We start from the raw sequence: 16,324 nt of genomic DNA on the forward strand, positions 1-16,324 counted from the left end.
GAAGCAATACTAGCAAACTAGACTGGACATAAAGGAAGGAGAAAAAGAAATCTTTGAGGAAAAATAAATCTTTGCAGCAGCAGCAAGCAGATGCATTCCAGCCCCTGATCTAACCCTCTGGTGAAAGGAAGAAAGGAGGGGATGAAGGTGGACCTAACAACAAAACACTTCACTGAAAGACTCCTTTTTTTTCTGCAATGGAGATTTCTGTCCTGCAGCACTTCGTTTGTGAACAGAATAAGAAGATAAGGAAAAAGCCTCCTGTATCACTGCTTAAGAACACTTAAAGAGTTCTCTACTGACATATTATGACTTCACAGACTTTGTATCTACAGTCCAGTTATTCACAATTCTAAGTATGACAGGAGATTACTACTGTGTTTATATGACAAAAAACAGTTACATTTGGGTGAATTCTCTGGTTAACATAAAAAAGAACCTGACTACGACATGTCTATCTGAAGGCAGTGAGAGATCCTCCAACTCCAGGAAAAGATATTGATTTAAAACATGCAGCATTTCAGGATCTATTTCTCCTATGCATGTCTGTTACATTCAGTAATGGTAGTAGGTCTGTTTTATCAGTTGACACTGTCCTGAAAAGTCACCAGCCTGATATCAATTCTCATCCTGCCAGTTTTTCCAAAGTTAATTAATTTGGGTTGTCTTCTCCAATTAATTCTGCCACCATCATGACAAAGCTCTGATACCATCACAAAGAGGGCAGACCATTCCAAGTATCTGCAGGAAGAATGACCCAGTCACCAGTTAGTCTCATTCTAGTTACTGAAGACTCCTGAATATCCTAGTTTAGCTCTGAACAATGAAAGTTGAGCTCCTCTGTACTAATCTATAGCCGTCATATGCTGACTTCTTTGTTCTGCAGTGAACATTTCAATATGTAGGGTGGTTTAATGGGAGGTGGTAAGGAAGCAGGGTCTCATAATAAGTCACTTGTATGCAAACACTAGAGGTTTCTCAAAAACATTCCTATTTATAGAAAAAAGAGTAGAATTCAGAAGAAGAAAGAGACAACAGCAACTTAACGGACATATCATAAGGGCTCAGGAAGCTGTATTGGGGAACAAGCCCCTATAGAAACATGTGTACTCTTCAAACCTTTTCTTAATGCTTTGGTTGCTATTCTATTTATTGTATATAATACTTGGCAATAAACTCTGATGCACGAGCCCAAGTGACTAACTACAGCAGTTAAGATGTTGCTGTATCTCTAGTTGGCCATCCCACCTCTTCCTTGGAAGTAACTAAGCCTGTGGTACCAAAAAAAGCGTCTCCCTGGCTCCTACAGTTCACATCACATCGTAACATAAAGCTCACGTTCACTGCTGGTTTAAATACCATCAATGGGACAAAGAGTTCCAGCGCACTGCAACTCCGGGTCTAAGAGTGTTGGAAACGTGCAATTCCATGTCAAGGTTAGCAACAGCATAGACTGACACAACCTCAGTAATTTTCTGCATTTAGTCTCAACTGCAGAGACAGGCACTCCATTTAAGATAACAAGTCAGACTGTAGGCCAGCTACTTTGAAGCTCAATGACATCTTGAATTGGATTCAAGATTTGAAATCAGAAGAACAAGAGAAACTAAGACTGTACCCTTGTTGCAAGAAACACGTAGGCCAGCTGAAAACTCAAGGGAGCAGTGAGCTACCCAAAACCAATCATGCTACTCCAGTCACAGCCCATTTATTTTGAACTGTAATCCTGTTCCCCAAAAGACTTACAGGCCTTCCCACTCTGGAATCCATCTAATTTTATTCTCTCTATCATTTAAGTCACTGTTGAAAATTTGAAGCACTAATGACTTAATTTCTCTTGGCATCATTTTTTGTTACTTTTCCATCCATGCTGACTAGTGGAACAATTTCCTCTTACTGCTCAAGTCCATACGAAAAGCATTTTCTTGTTATCCTTTATCTCCCTTGTTAGTTATTTTCATACCTCAGATGCTCCATTTTTTTCCCCACACAACTGTGTCATTCATTCTTATTCATCTTTAACACTGGCACCTAATTTAATACAATTTCTTCTCAAGTTGCAGATCATTAGTAATGTACCAATTTAGCCAAAGCGGTCCATTGCCATGTGTCAGTGCAAAAAAAGTACAAACTAATAATTCATACTTGTGCCCTAAGAAACAGATAAGTTTACTGAATTCCTCTTATGTACCTAACATGCTTCCTATGACATCTTATCTACCAATTTTTTGAATTTAAGTTACTGTCTTTATTCTGCTCTTGGTCTTTATTTTGCTGTTCTCGCTCCCTTACTTCCTAAAAGTAATGAACTTTATCAGTTTGAGATAATCCTTCACAACCTACCTTCTTCTTCCATCTTCTCAGCTAGTTCCTTCCTATCAGTCAGAATTAAATCAAGATGAGTGTCCACATTTTTTAATCAAGAGCTTTCCCCCAAACCAATAAATTCTTACACAGGATCACATGTCCTTTACTTGTTCCTCCAAAGAGATCTGTGCAAACAAAATCCTTCATTTTACTTCAAATCTCATGTTTGGTTGTTTGCTCAGCTGTTTTCTTTTTTCTTCTTCTTTTTTTTTTTTTAAGCAGAAATCAGTTCCACCACCCATTTTTGGTGGGTCTGTCACAACACTGCTTCTAAAAATAAACATATGCACTCTTAATTTACCATGATACCTTTTCACATCTTCCCTGGCTGTCCTAACTGGGTTTTTCCTTTAATGCCATTTTGACCATGGAAACAGTAGATATTACTCCATCTGGAATCTAAATACAGTGCAATACAACGACAAATCCTGCAGTTTAGAAGTACCCCGTCTCAATTGCCAAGTCTTAACCTGTAAACACAAAGGTAGTCTCCTAACCAGTTGAAAGTAGGGGTAGGAGGGAAAAAGCAAGGCTAGGTTTTAATATTTAAGTATCTACTAATACAGTCCAGAAACAAGAATATCATCACCTTTCTGTCTATACGCCATCCTACAGCAGTGTTAGAATCAAGGCTTTCTATTCAAGGTGACCAAGCATGAGTTTCTTGCTGCTCTTTCCTGCTAGAATCACTTCCACTTTTGTCTTTGGTTTCACTTAGAAAGCCAAATCATCTAACTGAGGAACAGCAAATTCATGTTTGATGTGAAGTCATGTAGTTGGATGACATCATAACCACTGTCTACAAATTGCCTCCTCAAGAGTTATTATTAGCAAGGTTATGGAATACCCATGATCAACTTCTCATTCTGCTCTCATACAACAGCTTGTCCATTTCTCCAGTTATCACGTAACTGATAATCTTCCCTATTTGAGCTTTTCTGAAATAGATGACTGAGACCATCACAAAGAAAACCATCCCTCTATCTCATTACTTCTATCTGCTAGATTTTGGGGAACAGCATCTTTCAGTCAAACATTTTAATCCTGACTGAGGTCAAGAAGTGAACAAAGATTTTTGCAAACTTCTCAAACACCTTTCTCAGAACAGAAAGTTAGACACTGGGCAGTAGTACCTAACAGCTGATCACATAAAGTTAAAATCTACTGGTTGTTACAGCTTTAACAGGCTATTAAACACAGGCCAAGTCTGTTAAGCTAGGCTTCCTGCTGCTGTATCCAAAATTATTTAAACTTTCCAGTCCCAAGAAGCGGACTTTTGCTAAGCCATTTCCTCTAACCATCTTTCAAGAATGCTTTTGGATAAAAGTCTTTCCAAAAGAAGGAAAAAAAAATGTTTCTCAAAGAAGATTTTGTCCCCTTCATTTCTCAGTCAGTGCTATATAATATTACTTTTTTGCTAGCTGATCATAATCATATTGATTTTTTTAAATCATGCTAAAAATATTTCTACCTGTCCCGAGAAAAGGGCTGTGGCTTCATGAACCCAACCTGACTAACTTCTATCTTTCTTGACCAACGCCATTTTTTAAATGGAGTTCTTTCCTCTTCTACTTACAGCCCTGCAGTGTGGGAGATTTCAAGGGTCTCAGCAACTCTGCCTTGCCATCTTTAAAGGAGTCCTAATAGCAAGAAGCATTTAGCAAATACACTTGCTAACATGCATTTTAATTAATTATGTATTTTAACTCTATTGACCTTTTACAGAATGATTCAGGTACCAAATCATGGGTGTTTAGTGCCATTTTAGATGCCCTAATATACTGAAGGCATGCATGCATGCAGGACTGGCATATATGGGAGATCACACACACTTTTGGAGCAGCAACTGAAGACCATGTGGGATTACCTACGGTACTTAAAATGGTGCTAGGTGCCTATGTTTAATCATCAGCTTTGTTCCCTTGTTTTTTTAAATCACTAGCCACTCATGGCTCATGCTATGGAATAGTTTAGAGTACTATTATCACGTGTTTAAGTTAAAATATAAACCTGCACTCTTTAAAAAGAAATGCTGAGGGACAGGGATCCACAAAAAGACAGGAACTCAAATGCTAGAGTCATGGGGGCATTATTACAGCAACAGGCAATCTAACCCATTTTGGGATTTTAAAACCAAGCATTTCTTGCCACTAAATTCCTTTAATACTGCAGTGCCCCCATTGACAAGATAGCAGTGTATAAAGGTAACACAGACTCATCACTTGGACAGATGAGAGCTACAGTAAAAAAGGCAGCTGCTAAAACTTAAATCACTCATGCAATAAGCAAAACATTTAGTTCTTCCACACCTCCTCCCATCAAGACAGCCCTTTTAGGCTTTTCAAACTGAAATACAACAATCTTTGCAAGCATCCTTGCCTTTGGAATGTATTTTAATAAAGCAAAGTCTTTTAGAAAAAAAAAATACAGCAGGAAAAACACTTCTGGGCAGAAGCCTGCTTCCATTACATATTTATTTATTTCAATCCCAGCAGCACCATCTAACGGAGAGCTCACCAATTTTTCCTTTCATTAACCTGATAAACCTTTTATTTTGGAGATGTTAAGAACTGAGACTTTAAAACATGGTCTATTCAATATTCTATAAAAGCAGACCATCTACAAGATAAGGTAATTTTTTTCTCTATAGAAAACAAACAACCCTTTTTCACAGACATTACATTCACATACAAATTAAGTACAACAGGAAGTTTGCTTAACCAAGAGATAAGATTTTAGTTAGAAATACTTAAAAAAAAAATTTTTTAAAGTAAAGTAGGAAATGCCAGTTTAAAAATGCAGCTGCCTTATGCATGTTTGAGCTTTCCCTCGAAAAGCAGAGATGCCAGTGTCTCTGAACTGCAAGGAACATGGACAAGTCTAGGTCTTAATCACACCAACAGAAGTCATTAGTTATAAATTCTTAAAATGAAATTAAACATTTGAAACATCTTGAAGGTTGCTCTTCTGCTACACAACATACTACGGGAGATGGGCAGCAAATGATCAATAAGCATCAATAAAACGCATAGTACAATGGCTGCTGGCAGCTTCCAGTATTTACCTCATTTACTGCATTTTCTCACCAAACCAAACATGACACAAGAACATAGCAGATATGTATGAAACAGATCTATAACAAGAACTTTTTTCCTCACTGCATTTTCTCCTCCTTGTTCTCTGTACTATTTGTTAAATCACAACATTGCATGTAAGTATTCCAGCTACTCTGAATATTCCCAATTAGCTCAGCATATGGACACTCTTGTTCTGGAATAACTGTCTTTTTATGTTTAACTCAAAAGACTTTCAAAGTCTGTATGCCCTGCCTCGTCTCAGAGATTGACAGTTCATATTTAAAAAAAACCAAACAAACAAAAAAAAACAAAAAAACCTCTTAGCAAATAATTTAGCAAAGTTGCAGAGTTATACTCTGGATATATGTGCTAGCAGTTTTATATATACAAACAAGAAAATTCCAACCCTCTTCCTCATTTATTTTGGGAGAATCTCCTCACCAAAATATGCAGAATTTAGGGCAGGGGAAAAGAGGGCTGATATCAGTTTGCCTGTCCCAAGTCTTTCTAAAAACATACATGCAAGCAACCAAGAGAGTAAATCCTTCCAAACTCCCTCAAAAAGTTATTGCGTAAAATACTAAAAAGTTAAGTATCTAAATAATCCTTCTGGAAATAAGAGTGAAGTGTTCAGGAATTTGTAAGAACCAAATAGCCAGATAAGGGGAATTTATGGGCCTAGGTATTGAAAAATAGCTGATAAATTACAACATACAAATAACGATAAACTTGCTTTATTTTCCTAGAGATTGTCTAGAGCGTTCTTCTGCACATGCTCCAAAAAAAAGTGTCAAAATGCCTTGCTATAACACAGATTATAAAAACTGCCAAACAGTAGGGGCAACACAACATCAATTTTCACTAGCAGAACTACAATATAGGATCTATTGGCATTTCCATTACACCTTCACGCCACTGGTGAGCAGCCAGGTGTTTTTATCAATGGCATATTTACTAATCTGAAATATAGCATGCTCAGCTTCTGTAGCTAGAAGTACAATTCAACTCCTGAAAGACAACAGAAAGACAGAGAAGATACTGCTGACTTCAAATTATAATAGATACTATTAATGTCAAAAAAAAGTTAGCTCAAATTGTTTCTAAGGTTTTGGGTTTTTTTCTTCTTCTCAAAAGGCAGTTTAAGAAGATAACAAGAATACTATTGTATCAAGCACATCCAAGACTGTCCGGGATGCATATGCAAATCAAGAGTCTCCATTTACTTAGGTATCCAATTTCCTTCTACTCAAGCTAACAACCAAGTGGTAGTATTTTGAGAGTATGTAGTTTTACAACCACAAGCACTTTACCTTTGGCACCTATTGAACCTGGAACTGGTATCCTAATCAGGTTCAGTCACAACAGTAAAAACATTCTTAGGCAAAAGCACAATGCTCCTCTCTCAAGGATGCTGTGCTGAAAAGAAATAAGGTCAGAGAAAAGAATGGAATGTGAGAGCAAGCGACTGCAGATTTAAAGATGTACATCCTTTAGACAAAGCAAGGTATATCGCAGACCCATCTTCAGTAATCTGGAAGAGAAGTAACAGTGTGTTAATTCATCCGGGAAGGAGCGGGAGAAGAAATTCAAAGAAAAAGGCAGCTGCAGAGAGGTCAAAGAAAAGTGGACTTACAAATTAAATTTACTAGCCAGAAGTCTGAAAATAAGTATAAGCTTGGAAAACATAAGCATTTCTGGAGAAAAGTGATATACAGTCACTTTGCTCAACTGCAAGGATGAGCTCACCTCAGAATAGAAGTTAGCCCTCAGTAACTTAAAATTACATGAGATATTGACTGACTGAAAGCAGTTCAGAACCAGACACTTCTGAGAGCCAGAGGAACCAGCTTGAGAAATTAAGAACATTTATAGTGTTTGGCCAAACAACAATTTAAGATGAAAGAGAAATACAGCAGAGACAAGCATTCCATTAGTATCTGAAGAGCATATAATGCAGAAAGAGAAGTCATTTAGGATGGCTCCAGGGAGATTAAAACTAGCAGAAGTTGAATGAAAATTTTAAGGCTATGCTTCCTATGCAAAATTAAGACTTAAACTGGTGAATCATTAAATAGTCAGAAGCCACGGCATTCAAGGAAACCTACTCTTGGAAGTTTTCTCTCTGTAGAAAGATAGTAAGAGGGGACAGTTAAACTGATACAAGATACAATTCCATTAAAAAAAACCCTAATAATTGTCCTAATTATCTCTCCCTCTCAAGCATATGTATGAGCTTACAAAACAAATTCCATTCACATCACCAAAATGGGGCTTATGAGCCAGGGCTTTGCTGTTAATAAGTTATTTTAGGCACATTTATTGTGTGGGTAAGCTGGTTTCTGTACAATGAGAAAGATTTGTTACTGTTCTAGAACATCCAAAGCGGGAAGTTGGGAACAAGTACAAGCAACAGAACAACTATCATTTTGACAAATTCTGTCATGTATGCTCCACATCATATGGCACTGCAATTTTGCTGTATGTGACAATGGAAGAGCTGTGAGGCAAACACTGTTTCCTGCCCCATGATGCTGACCGTGCAGAATGGTACAGCATTGTAGAGAAGACAGAACAGGATGCCTCCATACAACACTGGCAATTCATTTCATTTATTGATGAATGATCCTTGTACTGCCCTGCTGTATCTCAGCACCTCATCATTTTTGATGTCCTTAGATTGTCAAGGAAGCAGGAAAGTACCATTATTCCCATTTTACAGACCAGGAAAAGCCATAAGCATGAGCCAAAGGCCAGACTCATAAAAAGCAGCAACTGCATGACAGCTATTCTCAGAATCCCCAATCAGCTACCACCTAACCCCAGAGTACCTAAATGTTGGTATCATTTTCCAAGCACCTTCAAGACATCTTCTACACTTAAGGAAATATCTCTGTCTTGACAAGGCTGCTCACCCCAGCAATCTCAATATCAAGTTCCAATGCAGCAAAAAAAATAAACAAACAAAACATCACTGGAAGAAAAGTCACCAGAATCTGTCTTTCTTCATCCTGTTAATTGTCCTAACCACTTGACTGAGACATCATGCTTCCTCTTGCTCCGTTTCTCAGACACACTGAGTTTTTGATTCTTCCTGGCATAGCAGAAGAGTTTCAAGAGAAGGAAGTGACATTACCCCTAACTGCCTTGTGGCCTGATGATGAGACTACTCCCCAGGGAAGTAGAAAACTTGGATTGGAATCCCCCTTCTGCCCCAGGACTCAAGCTTGATGTCACATTACTCAGCATTGCAACATCAAAGCCCCTTGTTGGTTTGGCCCTAAGGGAATGACTTACGTATATCTACAAGAACAATGAACAGCACCCATGTCTCCTAGATTTTACACCGGTATCTTCAATGGACCATCTTTTCTTTCTTCATAGATGTCAAAGCATTGTGGAAGTGAAGTGACAGCCACGAAAGCATTTCTTACCTTATAGTTGCATCTGCAACAAGCTTTTCAAGACAGACCAAATCAAATCAACTTGTTTTGCTACACACCTAAGAAAACTGTAGAAAATCATGGCACCTCAAGCTTGTCTTGAGTGTGCCTATCTTACATTATGTACTACAAGATATTTTTCGTATTAATGCAGAAACCATGAAGACAGGCAAAAGTTCAGTATCACTCCAATTGCTAAACTTCTATAATTATGAGCTTCCAAATAGTCAACATTATAGCATTGAAAATATAAGTTTTATGACTTTTTTCACTAACATTTTTTCCTGAAACATTTACTACGCATATGCTGTGTGAAATGATACATTCCCTTCAGACCATTTACACTACACTACAGAATTTTATTAGTAATTTTTAATCACTGTAAATAATCTACAGAATGTTTCCTCAATACATCAGAGAAATCTATTCCATAAATGACCACTTTACATCAGTATCAAAAATAACATTTCTGCTATGCTCATTGCAGTTCCAGCTCTAGCAAGTTTGATATCAAAGTACAAGATACCCTGGTTAACAGTACAAGCAAGGAGCCACAGAAGGAGGTTGTCATGCATCTCTGATACAGACCTTCTCTATCTACAAACATGCTGAGACTTCCTTTTCTGTGCTGCCATTTACTAGATGAACTTCAGAACATGGAATCCTACCAAAATCACACTAACTCTGCACATACAGAGTAGAGCAGCGGGAAAGAATAACGGCATGGAAATCAAAGGCTTAACATTTTTGAGGGATGGAGAGGATTAGCAACCTACTGTTGTTGTATACAATTTTAGAGACACTTGCCCTGTTAGCCTAGTTACAAAGCTAACAGTCAGTAGCAATTGAAGTCACAGTGGCAAAGATTTTGCATTGATGCTCCAGTAGAAAAGATTTCAAGGAAGAAAGGAAAAAAAAATCCCCTTAGAGTAAATAGAAAATACATATATTTATATCACAGTTTCCAATACCAAATGACCTCTTGTCTTATTTCCTCCCTAAGTTCTTAGATCTTTCTACTGTACTGTACTGTAAATCCTTATTGATTTACTAGCTTTTTCTTTTATTTTCTCTTCTTTCCCATTAGTACAGACCAAGAGATCACCTCCTCCTACTCTGTAGATAAATATCCACCTTTCATTGTAGGTTGTCGCTTCTCTCCTCCTAATTCTCTAGTCCTTTCTCTTTCTACCATTAAGAAAAATGAAAGGGATAGAAAAAAGAAATATATTTACAACATATTAAAACAAACATATACTGAGCTTATTCTATCAAGTTATGAGAGTATAGGCTTCAGCAGGTGGACACCAATTATATTCTCTTTGCCAGCCTTTCACTGCCCTGTTTTCTGTGTCACCACATCACTGCAGGTTAAAAAGTTCTAGATAAAAGCTAGCATGGCTACAACACTCTTTCTGGTGCTACAATCACTCCTTTATTCTGTTGCAGAAACATACACAAGTCTCCCTCCCTTGGCTTCTTTTCCCCATCCCACATCTTGAAATCTCCAATTTCACTCTCCCCCACCACTTTTCGTGTTCCTGAGCCGCAGGCCAAAAATGCCAGGAGGTTTCAAATACAAGCATCATATTCAGAAAGTACCCACCCACAGGCATTAAGAAAAAATTTAAGTCTTGGCAATTCTTAAAAGGAACCGTGCACAAGAACACAGACATCTGAAACCAGTGTGTAACAAGCAGTCTTCAGACATCATAAGATTCAGCACCATCAATTAAGAAACACTATTATATCCAAAAAAAAGTGAAATCCTGCAATTGCATCACCTAAGATATTAGAGATCAAAATGCTGTATTATTCTTGCAATATCTATTCATACAAAGCCAATTTAGGATACAGTATATAGATTTAAGTCATACAACTTTTAAACTGCTTTAATTTTCATCTGCAGAACGATGATTGTTTACTATCTAATGTATTTACATTCCAGTAATTTAACAAGTTAAAAATAAAGATTTCTGGATTTTATTTTTAGTATTGTTGTACCTACTAATAGAAGAACCAGACTTCGATATTGAAAAACATGTTCCTCTTCCCCCACTTAAACTTTTCATTATGGTCAAAAATAACATAAAGATGAAAAATACAGCAAGATATCAAAATCATTTAGAAGACAAATTCTATTAGCATGGACTAGTAAGATTTCATAAAGAATTTCTTGTTGCTGATGCTAACTACTGCCATCTTACACAGTTTTCCAAGATACCAACAGTAAATATGGTAACACATTGACCAAATTCCCTGCGAATCCGCACTGGGACTGCTTCTCAAAACTGGTATCAACTTAATTGCAGGGGGACTTCAGGGAAGCCTAAAGACTGAGTCATTTAGCATCCTCTTCTGATTAAGATTAATTTGCCATGCTATTGAATATGCTTTGCTTTTCTACATCCCAGATTCAGCTATTATTGGAAGCTTCCAAACAAGTCATATTTCAGTAAAACACCTAACCATTTTCACATTGGAACAAAGCAATTTTTTTTTAACATTACAGTGGTGTCTGCTTGCAATGCCCAAACTCTCGATACATCAATGTTTCCATTATCAAGCTGTATTACAAGGGGTTTCCCAGTTCAACCATAAAAACTCTGCTTCAGTCCAAACATTCAAGTATATTTTGCTTTAAACCAAAAACCTTCTCCCTAAGCACGGTAAATACAACACTTACATCTACATTACTCCATACACACGGAACAGTGTACGGATTGCTGTCTATATACACTTTTAGTCAGATGGCTCATCTTACAACATACAGTGTATGTTACCCTTCAATGTCTTTAGTCACAACTCTAACAACCAATGTAACCATTAATCCCAACCTTCTATGCATGTCAGTAGCTATTTTAAATATAGATTTTTACTAACTGTTTCAAATTATACTGTTTCTTTTGTTCAAGCTCAATACTGCCAATATGCATTCACATCATACACTTAAAAAAAAAAAAAAGCCCCTCTTTCTGGTCTGTGAATATAAGTTCACATTAGCACATAATAATGCCATATGCATTCTATAGGATGAGCTCATAATGAAAAATATATGGTCCTACTGAAGAAATAAAAATCACATAGAATACAGCATACGAGATTTGGTTAGATCTCAACAGTCTAGAAGAGTCACTGACCTAAAGAGACTGCAAATTTCAAAACCTATCATTGCAAGTTCCCAAATTTTCCCGCTACAGAAACAGGAAAAGATAAAAAAAAGTCCTACTACATGTTAGAGATCCATATAAAGATGCACATAGTCCTTCATGTCACACACAAGCTCGGATTGGCTGAAATAAGAGTACGCCTCTTAGCATTAATACAATTTCTCTTCTTTTTCTGCAAGTAATTCAGACCTCAGACATTTGAGCATGCAAATAATTCAAGATGTAAATGCCTTACCTTCCTATTTCACAAGCCACTGCAGTTCTCAGATTATGAGTCAGTCATAGGTTCATCTGCAGAGGAATGACTCAGTATAAACTTTTAAACATTCGTTATTTTTTCTAACCTACAACACAATTAGTTTAACATATTAAAACACCGTGCAACAAACAGCACAGAAAACTGAATGGCAGGGGAAAAAAAAAAAAGAAAAGAAAAAAACACTTTTCTTTCTGCTCCCGCCAAACGGATGGGTTAACAGCAGAAGGCCACAGCAGGCACACTTTATAAAAATATAACTCCTTCCGCACCGGCCAGGGGCAGCTCCGTAATAGCGGTGGAGGATTTTCTGCGGGGGGAGCCAGGCGGCGTCCACATCGCACCGGAGCTGCCGCCTCCTCCCCGAGCGGCCGCCCGCCGGCACAGCCGCATCCGCGGCGGCTACGAGGGTGCCGGAGCCCGAGCCGGTGCCGGAGCCGGTGCCGGAGCCGGTGCCGGAGCCGGAGCCGCCGCAGAGCAGCCAGGGAGGCGCGGAGTGGCGGGCGCCGCGCTCGGCAGCCAAGCGCGGCGGCTGCCGGCGGTGCCCCTTTAAAGGCCGTCGGCCCGCCCCCAGCACTGCATATGGAGGGAGCCAGGAGCGGAGCTAGCCTTCTGCATTCAAACGACACATCAAACGCCCGCAAGCGCCGCGCCGCCCGCCCGCTCCCGCACGGCCCCGCGCCGCCAGGCCGGGCCGGGCCGGGCGCGCTCCGGCCTGCCGCGGGGGCTTCCCCGCCGCGCACCCCGAGGGGGGTGGAGGGACGCAGGAGGGGGGAGGAAGCAGAGGGGCACGAATAAATAAGTGAAAACGCGGCACCTGCAAGACCCTGGAGTACGAGGGCGTCCGGGCAGGCAGAGTCCACGCAGCCGCCGCCGCCGCCGCCGGAGGCTGATCTGTGCCCGGGCACCCGCCGCCGCCGAGGTCCCGGCAACAGGCTGCGGGCGAAGCGCGCTCGGCCCCTGCCTGGCGGCAGATGCCTCGTATCAGCGCCGCGCCGCCGCCTTCCCCCGCCGCCGGCCCCGCGGGAGCAGCCGCCGTCCCCCCTCCCGCGGCTCCCGCCGCCCGCCCCGCCGCGTCCCGCCGCCGCTCGGGCGGAGGAGCCCGGGTGGGCGCCGGCGCCCCGAGGGGGAGCAGCCGCCGCCCGCCGCCGCCGCGGCCGGTGAAGTCCCCGCCGCCGCGCCGAGCCCCGCGGGCGCCCTACCTGCGAGCGTGTGAGGGGAGCGGGGCGGCGGGCGGCAGCCGGAGCCCGGCGAAGGCGACCGCCAGCCCGACGGAAAGTCCCTGCCGCTCTGCGCCGTCTCCCCCCGCCCCGCACTTCCTCTCCCGCCCGCTCAGGCTGGAAATCCCCGGCGAAGCCCGCTGCTCTCCCGGCTCCTCCTCGCACACCGAGGGGCGGGCCCGGCCGCGCCGCTCAGCGCGCAGGCGGCAGCCGGGGGGCCGGGCCTGCCCTGCCCTGCCCGCCTGCACCTGATGCCGCCGTTACCCCTCACCCTCCCCGCGGCCGCCGCGGGCCGCACCGGGGCAGATGAGCCCCCCCTGCCCCGAACCCCCCTCCCGGCGGCGGACGGAGCCCGCCCGGCCCTTCGCGAGCGGCGCCGGCGGGGGAGCGGGAGCGGGGCGGGCTGCGAGCAGCCGGGCGCCCCGCTGCGGGCAGGGGGATGGCGGTGGCGCCGGCGCGCGGCGCGGGGGCTCGGCGCGCGCGCAGGCGGGCGGGCGGCGGCCGTTGGTGCGCGGCGCGCGCGCGGGCCGACCGTTGGGGCCCTGAGGGAAGGGGGAGGGGGAGGCGGCCGCGGGGTCCTTGGGTGGGGGGGGAGAAGCCCGCGCGGCGGGGAGCCGTTCTCTCCCCGAGGGGCCGGCCCCGCGCCGGCAGGGTCGCCTCAAGCGCCGCAGCCTTTATTTAAAAATGCCACCGGGGGAACAAAGAGGCGGGGAGTGCGGAGAAGATCGCGAAAGCGCCGCGGTGGCTCGCCTCGAGGAGGGCGATGGGCTCCGCAGCGCAGAGGGGCAGCGCCGAACCGCCGCCGAGCGCGGGGAGGCGGCCGGGAGCCCGAAACGGCGGGTATCGCCTCCCCGAAAGGCGCGGAGAGAGGCGAGACATGTCCGTCCTGACTTCGCCGCTCGCAGCAGCAGCAGCAGCAGCAGGGGGGAGGCGAATGGCACCGAGCGCTGAGGGGAGGGAGGGATGCGAGCACCAGTTAGCAGCCAGTCACTGTGGGCAATCAGGCTAAATAAACGCCCGTCTCAGGCTCCGGATCTATTGTATTATGTCCTGATTAGGGCAGATATTTGACACATGTCAGAGATGTCTCTTTTACACGGGGAAGCATTATATAGCTTGTCGTTTTGCTACAGTGCGACCGGGTTGATGTGAGAGGAAGCGGGAGAAGAGGCTCTGTCACATAAAAATTGCTAATGGATATCAGCAGCAGCCAGAGGCAAATACACAGTGCAGACCGGGCTAAATTAGAAGAACTGTGCGAAGGGGGCTTCAAAGCTCCGGGTGAAATTATGGGGGTGACGTGACAGGCAGCTGGAAGCTTCGGAGCTATAAGGACTGTTCAGAGCTGAACACGGAGAAATGTGTGGTGTTTGGCTAATTTCACTGGGATGAGGTCACCATCCTTTTTGGACATTGTTTATCAAGGGATGACTAGGGAGGAACAGTTGGATGCGTGATCCTCAACGGACAAGCTTTACGTCATAGTTACCACTTACAGCATCTCCCAGAGTCCTGAAATCTGTCCTGACCCTGCTAGGTCTGTGTAACCTCTGTGTAACCCCCACACCAACCTGCCCAGGACAGCTAAGCATTCACACTTTTGGCTATGTTCTCAGCAGCCCCTAAAATGTGAAGCTTGGTTAGTACTCTTAATTCCCTCCTTGTGTGCTGTTTTTCTTCCTCATTGCATTTCTCTGCTTTCCTTTCTAGCTCCTTGTCCCTCCCTCTCTCTCCCCTCTGTCATTCCCTTTCCCACTCCCCTCTCTCTCTCACTCCCCCTTCCCCTCTCCCTCCTTTTGCTGCTGTCAAAACAACTGCACCTTTTGAAAGGGCACGGTGAACCTGTGATCAGAAAGACAATCAAAGACCAGTGTCTTAAATGTTCCCATTATTTGTTCAAGATTGCTTAGCTTTGGAATGGCTGATAAAACTGTGTACTGAACCTGCATTTCTCCAGCAGCGAGTCTGCGAATAAGTTTGCATCGGAGACAAACCTGCAATTTCCTTCTTTGCCACTCTTTCTGCTATGGTATATGTGTCGTCCTGTTTTGCCCTAAAAAAACACCCCACCAAAACTGGATTCCATTGTCTGTAGCTCCAGCAACTATATGAATATATTCTTCCCCCAAAGAGTGTTAAAACAAACTCTTAATATTATCTAAAAGATGTCAAACATAGGCTTTTCCACACTTAAAGTGTTGATCTAATGAAATATCAAGTGCTTTAATTGTTCTTTTTTCGTTTTCTATATCATGACTGAAACTTTTTAATGCATTCTAATACAATTATTACAGTGAGATAGGTCACCAATGTCTAACTTTAACTAGTTTGGAATTGCATATTATAAGCAAGTAATGTTTTCAATAAATCTCATAGTTTGCTGGACCAGAAACATTGTCTATCAGTGCAGTACTGCACATTACTGCTTAGGAGTAATGTTCAGAATATAGTCATCGGAGGTGTACCTGTATAGAACAATACAAATAAGGGTAAAAACCATGTAGGAACTGTATTTTAGTAAAATATCTCAAAGAAATAAAATAAGATTACATTGCTTTTGAAAATTATGAGACAGAATAATAATAAAAAAAGACTCCACAGGGATAAGGGTGGTAATCCGTTACTAACTTGGATAGGGATAGCTGCATCTAAAGACTACAGAGAAAATATGTAATAGTAAATAGCATGTGATTATGGGAAACTGTAATTTCTCAGATGCAGATTGGAAAATACCGCTGGTAAATGGTAGGGCTTAGATGTTCTTGAACATGATAGAAAGTAGATTTCTCAAGCA

The 16,324-nt window shown here is 42.5% G+C and overlaps 1 protein-coding gene across 12 annotated transcripts in view; it reads right to left on the reverse strand.

Moving 5' to 3' along the window:
- Positions 1 to 13,720, reverse strand: part of TRAF3 (TNF receptor associated factor 3) — a 73,202-nt gene extending 59,482 nt beyond the window's left edge. For 8 of the 12 annotated variants that reach the window (XM_064512048.1, XM_064512052.1, XM_064512046.1 and 5 more), the window contains exons 1-3: positions 13,513 to 13,720; positions 13,128 to 13,274; positions 12,290 to 12,345 (exon numbers count right to left, since the gene is read on the reverse strand). The gene's annotated coding sequence lies outside the window, so the exon portion shown is untranslated. Of the gene's footprint in view, positions 1 to 12,289; positions 12,346 to 12,582; positions 12,860 to 13,127; positions 13,275 to 13,512 lie in introns of those variants that run through there. The other 4 variants (XM_064512053.1, XM_064512050.1, XM_064512054.1 and 1 more) reach the window with 2 other exon arrangements.
- Between the last annotated feature and the right edge of the window lie 2,604 nt (positions 13,721 to 16,324).

This window comes from Dromaius novaehollandiae, chromosome 5 (assembly GCF_036370855.1).
Source record: "Dromaius novaehollandiae isolate bDroNov1 chromosome 5, bDroNov1.hap1, whole genome shotgun sequence".
In the NCBI taxonomy this organism is placed as follows: domain Eukaryota; kingdom Metazoa; phylum Chordata; class Aves; order Casuariiformes; family Dromaiidae; genus Dromaius; species Dromaius novaehollandiae.